This window comes from Phalangium opilio, unplaced genomic scaffold (assembly GCF_054372755.1).
Source record: "Phalangium opilio isolate 3A_F unplaced genomic scaffold, DU_Popi_V2 ptg000032l_1, whole genome shotgun sequence".
Taxonomy (NCBI): domain Eukaryota; kingdom Metazoa; phylum Arthropoda; class Arachnida; order Opiliones; family Phalangiidae; genus Phalangium; species Phalangium opilio.
In genome coordinates this window covers 5,824,197-5,835,687 of record NW_028324159.1, presented here as the reverse complement: position 1 = coordinate 5,835,687, position 11,491 = coordinate 5,824,197, and the positions used below count along the sequence as shown (strand labels likewise).

The 11,491-nt window shown below is 41.2% G+C and overlaps 1 long non-coding RNA gene across 1 annotated transcript; it reads left to right on the top strand.

Annotated features, from left to right (window-relative positions):
* Positions 1–1,492: 1,492 nt before the first annotated feature.
* On the top strand, positions 1,493–1,917 carry LOC149685489 (uncharacterized). The gene is made up of 3 exons (XR_016384075.1): positions 1,493–1,601; positions 1,689–1,751; positions 1,807–1,917. It is a non-coding gene; the product is annotated as an uncharacterized LOC149685489 (long non-coding RNA).
* The last annotated feature ends 9,574 nt before the right edge of the window (positions 1,918–11,491 follow it).

The window sequence follows — 11,491 nt, the reverse complement described above, 5'->3', positions numbered from 1 at the left end:
AACGCGACAAAATCGTGACGTTCATTTTCGATGGTTTTCTATTGGCTCAACCTTTGTCCAATAACCAGAAACATTTGTCCAAAGGGAGTTGTTTAATGATCTTCACTAACATAATTGGTCCATTACCAGTTTCACGACATCAAATCTAGTATATCATTGGTCTAAATTATCGTCGCGTCAAAATATTTTCAACGGGTCAAAATCATGTAGCATGTGACACGATTGGCGAGTTTGTCGCGTTAAAAATAAAATTCAACGCGACAAAAATCCGAAATCATCGCGTCAAAATCATGTAGCATGTGACACGATTGGCGAGTTTGTCGCGTTAAAAATGAAATTCAACGCGACAAAAAACCCGAAATTCAACGCGACAAAAATCCGAAATCTTCGCGTCAAAATATTTTCAACGCGTCAAAATCATCTTGCATGTGACACGATTGGGGAGTTTGTCGCGTTAAAAATGAAATTCAACGCGACAAAAAACCCGAAATCAACGCGACAAAAATCCGAAATCATCGCGTCAAAATATTTTCAACGCGTCAAAATCATGTAGCATGTGACACGATTGGCGAGTTTGTCGCGTTAAAAATGAAATTCAACGCGACAAAAAACCCGAAATCAACGCGACAAAAATCCGAAATCATAGCGTCAAAATATTTTCAACGCGTCAAAATCATGTAGCATGTGACACGATTGGCGAGTTTGTCGCGTTAAAAATGAAATTCAACGCGACAAAAAACCCGAAATCAACGCGACAAAAATCCGAAATCATCGCGTCAAAATCATCTTGCATGTGACACGATTGGGGAGTTTGTCGCGTTAAAAATGAAAATCAACGCGACAAAATCATGTAGCATGTGAGACGATTGGCGAGTTAACGCGTTGAAATTCATGTCGTTCGGAGCTGAACACTGGTAATTCACCGATCCCTATTTTATACGCAACCACGGGCTACGGTTCTTAATTCAGAGCGTTTCCGAACACACTTCTTTTTAAATCCAAGAAAAAAAAAATCCCAGCAACCAACCGAAGATTGCACAGTGCATAATTATAGGTTCAGTTGTAACTTTATGGTTTTCTATCACTGAAGAAGAGCCCTTAAAAGTATGTAGGCATTGAAAACTACGCCTGGTCTTGCTTTTAGCCAACCAGGCATCGCAAATCGTTTGGAATAGCGATATTAACATGATGGATTTCAGGAGGCGTATTGCCAAATAAATTCTTTTATGAGACCTCAGAAAAGTTAATTACTTAATTTAATCACTGAAAATGAGGTAAATTTGTTTGTAAGAATCGCCGAATTAAAAATTATTATTTTAACAATTATAATTGAACGTTAACATTCGTGTGAGTTCAGCGCTATAATCTAAGCCTTGGCGTCAACTGCACTATAGAAGCCCGTTCAATCGGCCAATAAATGAGACCTTTGGATTATCGGCGGGAAGTTCGAACGATGGCAAAAGTAATATTTAAGTTCTAAGGGAGGAGGTAGCTTTTTGGCCATATCCTCTGTCCTATTGATCCAATTGACCTGAAATTTTAATAAGACGTGTGGTTCGATGTGTTTTATTAATTTAAAAAGGATTCAAGATTTCAGAGTAGTGGGCAGATTTTATTTTTTTTAATAAATTATTAAACATATTGCTTAAGCATGACACTAAAAATCTTATAATTAAACAAAATTATAGTCCCTAAAGCCTAAAACACGCCTATTTTGGAAAGGTTCAGAAGAGCCCTTGTGTTTCTACCAAGTAAAAATCAATTTCAGTTCTAAATTGTATTCATTGAAAAGATAACATATTTTAGAATAAACATGATTAGAAGCTAACTGAAAAACGTTGGGGAAAATTTCATAATACCTGTTGATGTTGGTAAAAAACAAGGATATATAGTTTTAAATTATACTCAGTTGTCAAGGAGGGCCAAGAAGAAAAAAGTTCCCTCACAGCTGTCCTCTGATATTCTGAAGCTTCTTGTGTGGTAGACTTTATATTTTAAATTTTAATGCATTAATTTTTATCAGGAATTTCAATTACATCATCACATCATAGAATCTTGAATAATAACCCAAACCAGGCTAAAAATCACTTTTAGTCACTATTATACAATCATTATTTTAAGCTTGAAAATACATTGAAGTCCCTTTCGCCATTGCCGATTCAATCTATGGCGCCACATTCTTTGGGGCAACAGGATTTCATGGGCTCCATGTCTTAATTGGTGCCAAGATGTAAGGCCTTGTCTCGATTGAAATCTTAGAAAATTGGTTCCAGAGGTCTAGGTTTCTTAAATCTAATATTCTCTAAAAGACATGTTTTGGAAAAGTAGGATGAGATTGGGTATTTTTTATCTTAGAAACCGGTTGTAAATATTGAATTTACGATTTTGACATAGGAAATTAATTTGTATTTAAAAACTATTCATTCTATAAGCTTAGATCCTTTTCATTATAATAAAATAGATTGTACCACACCTCTCATTCAAATTTCAGGACATTTGGACCAGTAGATCCGAAGAAATATTCAGTCATCATTTTGACTTTTGGAAAATAGTTTTTATATCAAAAAAAAAAAATAAAATCTGCCCACTACTCTGAAATCTTGAATCCTTTTTAAATTAATAAAACACATCGAACCACACGTCTTATTAAAATTTCAGGTCAATTGGATCAATAGGACAGAGGATATGGCCAAAAAGCTACCTCCTCCCATAGAACTTAAATGTTACTTTTGCCATCGTTCGAACTTCCCGCCGATAATCCAAAGGTCTCATTTATTGGCCGATTGAACGGGCTTCTATAGTGCAGTTGACGCCAAGGCTTAGATTATAGCGCTGAACTCACACGAATGTTAACGTTCAATTATAATTGTTAAAATAATAATTTTTAATTCGGCGATTCTTACAAACAAATTTACCTCATTCTCAGTGATTAAATAAAGTAATTAACTTCTCTGAGGTCTCATAATAGAATTTATTTGGCAATACGCCTCCTGAAATCCGCTATGTTAATATCGCTATTCCAAACGATTTGCGATGCCTGGTTGGCTAAAAGCAAGACCAGGCGTAGTTTTTAATGCCTACATACCTTTAAGGGCTCTTCTTCAGTGATAGAAAACCTTAAAGTTACAACTGAACCTATGATTATGCACTGAGCAATCTTCGGTTGGTTGCTGGGATTTTTTTTTCTTGGATTTAAAAAGAAGTGTGTTCGGAAACGCTCTGAATTAGGAACCGTAGCCCGTGGTTGCTTATAAAATAGGGATCGGTGAATTACCGGTGTTCAGCTCTGAACGACATGAATTTCAACGCGATAACTCGCCAATCGTCTCACAGGCTACATGATTTTGTCGCATTGATTTTCATTTTTAACGCGACAAACTCCCCAATCGTGTCACATGCAAGATGATTTTGACGCGTTGAAAATACTTTGACGCGATGATTTCGGATTTTTGTCGCGTTGAATTTCATTTATAACGCGACAAACTCGCCAATCGTGTCACATGCAAGATGATTTTGACGCGTTGAATATATTTTGACGCGATGATTTCGGATTTTTGTCGCGTTGATTTCGGGTTTTTTGTCGCGTTGAATTTTATTTTTAACGCGACAAACTCGCCAATCGTGTCACATGCTACATGATTTTGACGCGATGATTTCGGATTTTTGTCGCGTTGAATTTTATTTTTAATGCGACAAACTCGCCAATCGTGTCACATGCTACATGATTTTGACGCGTTGAAAATATTTTGACGCGACGATAATTTAGACCAATGATATACTAGATTTGATGTCGTGAAACTGGTAATGGACCAATTATGTTAGTGAAGATCATTAAACAACTCCCTTTGGGCAAATGTTTCTGGTTATTGGACAAAGGTTGAGCCAATAGAAAACCATCGAAAATGAACGACACGATTTTGTCGCGTTAAAATGAAAATCAACGCGACGAGACGATTTCATCGCGTTAAAATTTAAAGTCACGCCTTTGCCACTCCCTCCTGATTTCCGTAATATGATTCGTTAAAATATTTTTATCAAAAATATCCGTGGATTTGGTTGGTTATAAATTTTAACGCGACAAAAAATTTTTGTCGCGTTGATTTTAAATTTTAACGCGTTGATTTGTGTTGCATGTGACACGATTGGCGTTCCATAAGCGTTCGAAAGCTCAATTGCAGTACATGAAGGCCGATACCAAGTTAGGTTGCCTTTTAAGGAGAATCGCCCTGAAATAGGAAACAACTATTTTATGTCAAAGAAGAGACTTCTGGGGCTTTTGAAAAGGTTGCAGAGAGATCCCACAACCTTAGAGCGCTACCAGTCAACAATACAATAGTACGAAAGAACGGGCATAATAGAGAAAGTACCGATTCAAGATAAGGAATCTACTCCCAGGGAGGTCTACTACATCCCTCACCAAGCAGTAGTCAACGAAGAGAGAGAGACAACACAAGTCGGGAAAACCAAAATATTACCTCTCCGTGTCGAGAAGATTATATAACCTTAAGTATCCAATGATAACGTCGACCTTTTGCCCTCATCCTTTCCCGCGCTTTGCGCTTCCGCATTTCATCCTTACTCTCAACATTATCTTCCTCCATTTTACATATAAAAATCAAATACTCACAAAAAGAAGTGGCAAAAACCTGCTGGCTCTTTACAACCACTTAATTTGACTTAATATCCAATTTCCAACAACAATAATATACCGGTAGTTTAATTGACAACCTACTAGCATCGAAATTCTCATAAGGAATGGCTCCCGCGGATAAAAAACGGCAATTTTCAACTAGGTGGGCGTTATCTCATAAGATTTGAAAAATATCATTTGTCTTTTTTACCAATGCCTAACCGTTTGGATTTTTTAAAGCAGTCTTAGCACCAAAAATATTTTTGAATGAGGATAAAAAAGGTCTGTCCTCTCGTAATTTTTTAAGCTTTTATCATGATTACTCTATACAACAGTAACAAGGAGTATAAACGCATTAGTGGAAGCAGTATTTTTTTCCCAAAACAATCTCGCTTATGTTTATGCAATGAATGAAATATTTCACAATGCACGGGCCTTGATAGATATAGGAGGTAATGAAGGAAATATATCGCATGCACGGGCCTTGGTAGATATAGGAGGCAATGATAATCTCTCTCTTTGCACGAGAGGTTTATCTTTAATATTTAAATAAATATAATTATTTTTAATTATTTTAATCTTCAATAATTAACATTAATAATAGTTAAATCGTTTAAAATAAAGTTATACTTATTATCTTCTCAAACTTTGCTAATATTGACGTTTAAAGTGAAGGGTACCCCTCTTCCCGCTTTCTTCAAATTTTGGGGTATATATACGATTCGTTTCCATTATATTAGTAAGGAAAAACCGCAAATGCGAAACCTTTGGTAGCGATCCTACCTTAGGGAGGCTAGACGTTTCTCGTAACCCTAGCTGATCGCCGCGTATATCCTAAAACCAAACTGTGATAATGGAGTAGAAGCCAATGATACAGATTGGTGTCTATGTGGAATAGACGGAAGACCAGTGGATGGTGGTGTTAGAAGGCAGTGTAAGTGCAGACGGGTGTCAATGTGGGATTGACAAAGAACAGAAGATGGTGGTGATTAGAAGCCAGTATGTACAGACTGGTGTCCACGTGGAATGGACGAAGACCAGAAGATGGTGGTGATTAGCAGCCAGTAAGAACAGACTAGTGTCCGTGTGGTATGGACAAAGACCAGAAGATTGGTGGTGTGAGAACTCAAGTAGAGGAGCCATTTCCGTGACTGTGAAAGCAGTTCGGAAATGGCGAACACGTTTGCTCCGATACGCAAACTGCGAACGCGGTCACGTGGGTGTAACAACGGACAGACAGACACACACACAGACAGACAGACACACAGACAGACACGGCCGTTACAGAACCTCTCCTGGACTACGTCACACGGAGAGGTAAAAAGTGAGAGTGGTTTTTGACGCCTCATCTAAGGAAAGGGGAGAGGTATCCCTAAACGAATGTTTGCAAGAGCTTCCAAATTTAAATCCAGATATTTATGAAATTCTCCTGAAATTCAGAACAAAACGAATCGCGATCATAGCGGACATTGAAAAAGCGTACCTGTAAATATCATTTGCACCTGCTGATAGAGATTTTACAAGATTTTTATGGGTGACTGACCCTATTTGTAAAAATTTATGCGAAGCTGAACTTATTGAGTACAGACTTACTAGAGTTATGTTCGGCGTCAGCTCAAGCCCTTTTCAATTATCGGCAACAATTAAACACCACTTGAAGGCATATCAAACGGAATATCCGAAGGCTTGCGAAATGCTGGATTCGGATTTGTATGTCGACGATCTTGCATCAGGAGATGATAAAGAGGAAACAGTATACCAGATAGCGAAGGAAGCCCGACAAATTTTAAGTGAGGGAAAAATGAATCTGAGAAAGTGGACAACGAACTCAGAAAAGTTGAGGGCAATTATCAGAGATGAAAACTGGAACGGTAATTCCTCAGAAAACGAGATGCCCGAATCCCTACAAATCTTGCCCAGCGCTTCTAAAACACTAAAAGTTCTTGGGTTGACTTGGTTGCCTGAAGAAGACAACTTCGCTTTTAACATTGAACATTTATTGAGCTTAATGCCAGATGTACAAAACACAAAGAGAGCAGTGCTCCAGTTTTCAGCACGTTGTTTGATCCTTTGGGGTTGATATCACCATTTGTCATAAAAGCGAAGATATTGTTTCAGAAACTGTGGGTTGCTGGAATTAATTGGAACGAAGAAATTCCTGAAGAGGTAAAATCCGAATGGAAAAGTTGGATGACAGAGCTACCAGCATTAAGACATGTTAAAACGCCTCGACATTGCAATGCGGGTTGGTCAACGGAGAAAATTCAAAACCAACAATTACATGGATTTTGTGACGCAAGCGAAGCCGCTTATGGGGGAGCAATTTACGTCAGAGTCATGGCAAGAAATGGAGAAATTTGAAGCCACCTCTTGACGTCGAAATCAAGAGTTGCACCTCTGAAAAAACTATCACTCCCAAGATTAGAGTTAATGGGGGCATTAGTGGTAGCAAGATTAATGGACAGAGTAAACAAGATATTTAATCTACCAAAGAGTCATATCTTCTTATGGAGTGACTCGCAAATCATCATTGCGTGGATTCATGGATTGCCAAGGACATGGAAACCATTTGTCGCAAATCGTGTTCAAGAGATTTAAGGCTTGTCTGAACCAACATCGGGGAGACATTGCCCAGGAAAAGATAATCCCGCGGATATTTTATCCAGAGTGTTGTAATCCAGTTTATTAACGACTCCATAAGGTTAGTTTAAAAACTTTATTAATTCAATAGTTCCCGACTGTCCATCCAAGAGTGACCCGATCTATGCGGGTCATCTCTCTTTTATCTAGTGTGGCCCTAGTGGCCATGTTATACACTAATGTGAGTTGTCACGTGATTAATTTAAATTACAACATCTTCCTTTTTTTTTTTTACACAATTAAAGTATATTCAAGTAAGTAGTTCTATCGTCTAATGTTTTATCGCGTGTAATCTTTATAGCGAGTAGGTGGAAGCGTTATACGTCCGCTTCTCGTAGTGGCTCTCTGGAGTGGCATATCATTGGGTAGCCTAGCAGGGTTGATTACAGGTCCAGATGGGCGTGTTGTTGGAAAGGCTGGTGGGAGAGCGTTGTCTGGTTTTCGGATTTTGTCGCAGATTGTAAAATCCTTCGTCGGCTCAGCTTCTCTCGTTGGTTGTGGTGTGTCGTGGCTTATGGAGTTCCTAGTTTCTACTGTCCCCGCCTGTTGTTGTAGTGGTACCTGGTCCAATTCTTGTTGAATGCTTTCCCGTGATGTTTGTGTTGGTGTAGCTGCTGTTGTCTTGGCCATGGATTTGTAAATTTTGCATGTGTTGAAAGGTTGAGATGGGACTTTGTTGTTGCAGGTACCAGGTCGGTGTTGTCTATCACAGGTCGGAGAATGCGATGCTGTCTGTTTGGTAGTTTTTACATCGGTTGTTTGATAGTCTTGCCGTAAGTGCGTCCTTGTCCGTCTTAATGTTTGTCCTGTTGTTGTAACGATCTGGTAGGAACGAGGCTCGGGTCCTATTGCTGTTATTCGTGCGGGTAACCAGTTCCGAGGTCCTGCCCAATAATATACGGCTTGGTTGATTTGTAGCGGAGTCAGCGGTGAAGTCCGTTTGTTGTTGAAGGTTGTGGTAATTTTTTGTTGTTGTTCTGCGATCGCTTGTCTGGCTTTGCGAAGGGGGTACTGTGGTTCCAGACTGTTATTGGTGGTCGTTAGTGGTGTTCTTAAGCGTCGTCCCATGCAGAGTTCCGCGGGAGATGGACGATTTGTCTTCGGCGTAGTGCGATATTGTAATAATACTGAGGCTAGGTCCTGTCCACTCTGTTCTGCCTTGATAATAGAGTTTTTTAGTGTTTGGATAGTTCTTTCAGTTAGGCCATTAGACTGTGGGTAATAAGGTGACGATGTTATGTGTCTGACTCCCCATTCTTCCATGAACTTGTGGAAGTGAGTTGAGTTAAATGGAGGTCCGTTGTCGGAAATCAACTTTTGTGGCGGTCCGTATCTGGCGAAGTGTGGGCGTAGAAAGTTAATGACGGCTTGTGCATTGGTTAGCGGGAGCTGTTGTACTTCGACAAACTGAGAGAAGTAGTCCACCAGGAGGATGTAGGTCTGCGATTTCACGTGAAATAAATCCGTGCCGGCCGTTTCCCATGGTAATGAGGGTATTGGGTGTGGTGTCATCTCCATCGGATAATTTGCTCTCTGTCGACTGGCGCAAATTTTACATGCCTTGATGTATGCTGTCACATCTTGAATAATGGTTGGCCAGAAGATGTTGACTTTCGCCTTGGCTATACATGAGCTGATGCCCTGATGCGTGGCATGGAGCTTCCCAATTAACTCTGCTTGCATCGTTGTGGGTATTACTAATCTTGAGCCACGGAAAAGGAGTCCTTGTGACGCATGAGTTCGTCCTGGTATGGCCAGTAGGGTTTTATGTCTGCAGGCAGTGTTCTTTGCTGTTTGGGCCAGCCGTCCTTAAAAAGGGTTATAATTCTTTGTAGAGTGGCATCTTCTTGCGTCGCTTTTAAGTAACGCCTTTGTATTTCTTCTGGTAGGGTTGTTATTGTGTGCACGGCTGCGTAGGGGCCTTCCAACGTAGTAGTATCGATTAGCGTATGGTTTTGTGGCGCCCTCGATAGCATGTCCGCTATTAGTAACTGCTTGCCTGGGACATAGGTGAGATCGATTTGGTATCTGAATAATCTCATCGTAAGGCGCTGGAGACGTGGTGTTATTACGTGTAATGGTTTCTGTAATAGACCCAGGAGGGGATTGTGGTCTGTCTGAACGGTTATCCGGGTTCCAGCGATATAGAAGTTGAAATGTTCACACGCGAAGACGATGGCCAGGAGTTCTTTCTCTATTTGGGCGTACCGGCATTGGGTGGGTGTCAATGAAGTAGATGCGTACTCTATCGGATGTTCGTCTTGTATTAGGACTGCTCCTACCCCGTGTTGGCTCGCATCCACCGACAAGATGATCGGTTTCGTCGGATCGAAGAATGCTAGGACCGGGGCCGTTGAGACTGCTGTCTTCAAGTTATCGTAATGGCGTTGGTGTGTGGCTTCCCATTTAATTATCGCGTCTTTTTTCAGTAACGTCCTTAACGGTGCTGTATTTTCATTGGCATGGGGAATGTGTTTTATTATGTAATTTACCATGCCCAAAAAGCTTTGCAATGCGGGTTTATCACTTGGTGGTGGCAGTGAAGTAATGGCCCGAATCTTCTGTGGGTCCACCTTCACTCCTGCTGGTGTCAGAGTGTGTCCTATGTATGAAGTTTGAGAGAGGGCTAATTGCAGTTTCTTCTTGCTGAAGCGGAGCCCTGTTTGCAAGGCTTTCTCTAGGATCCTCTTGAGTAAGACCTTGTGGGAGTCCATGTCCTTGGTAGCGATTAGGAAGTCGTCCGTGGAGATATGTATCTCCGGAAATTCTGATTTGGGAAATATTCGTTGTAATGCTGCCTGGCAAGCTTCAGATCCGGTGGCGATCCCCATAGGTAGTCGTAGAAACCGATATTGTCCCTCGGGTGTCGCAAATGTACATAGTTTTGAGCTGGGCTCATCTAGCTCGATTTGCCAGAAGGCGCTTTGAACATCCAGAACTGTGAAGACTTTTGTTCCATTTAGAGCTGCAAAGATTTCTTGCGAGGTGGGAACCGGATAGGGAGTCCTTTTTATGACCTTGTTTAATCTTCTGGGATCCAGGCAGATTCGTACTTCATCCCCCGATTTTGGAACTACAACCATCGGATGGACCCAGTCGACTGCTTCCCAAACTGGAACTATGACGCCGTTTTGTAAGAGTCTATCTAGTTCCTTCCTTACTGGTGCTTGAAAGGCAATGGGGATCTTGTGTGCCGACGCGATGGAGGGTACTGCCCCTTGCTGTAGTTGTATAGAGTACGTTCCTGGGATTTTTCCGATTTCGCCGAACACCGAATGGTATTGTTGGATAAGTTGTTCCGGGGAAATCGTCGCGAGTCCTGATGAGGAAGCAGAGTTTGTAGTAGTGTGCATGGCATTGATCCTTCGTGGTGGAGGTCCTATCGGTTGACTATGATGTTCTAGGAGTCCAAATTGGAGTGAGGCTGCGGCGCCTAATATGGGTGTGCGTTCTTCGGCGGAGACGTAGAACGGAAATATTCCTGCTGCAGCATGGGAAGTGCAGTGTTGATCTACGATGCCGATGATTGGTACGGTGTGGCCAGAATATGCCGTGACCGTATGTGTAGGATGTCGAAGCGGAAATCGTAGTGGTAGTGAGTCGTACATGGTTTTTGTGATAATATTGACCTGTGAGCCCGTGTCCAGCTTGAAAGTCGTCAAATGGTCGAGGAGGTGTAGTTGATCGAAGAGCTCATCCTCTTTGTGTTTGTATTCCTCAGGCGTGGGAATTGTGTGAAGCTGGTTGGTGTGGAGGGTCAGGCCGTAGCTGAGATATGCAAGTTGATCATAGTTGTCGCTAGGATTCGTGTTACGGTCTAGAGTTTCGGCATCATCATCTTGAATTTCGTCCAGTACATCAGTAATTCCGTACTCAGTTTGGTTCGGATGTGTTTCAAAAAGTGCATGTGTTTTCCTGCATTTGATACGCCAGTGTCCTTTGTTGTGGCAGGCTAGACATTCTGAATAGCGAGCGGGACATGGCCGTCCCATGTGAAAAGTTCCACAATTGGGGCAACTTGCATTCTGGTGAGTCCGTTGCTGTAGTGAACGATTGCTGTCTTCACGAGGTGGCGGTTGAGGAGGACCGTTGTAACTCCGCCTAGGTTGATGGTTCCGATATTCCCGTGTTTGTTGGTGATAAGGTTGTCGTGTTGATGGATTATGGTTATTCTGTCGCTCGGGAAATCTTTGGAATTTTTTCCGTCTCATGGCGTCTACC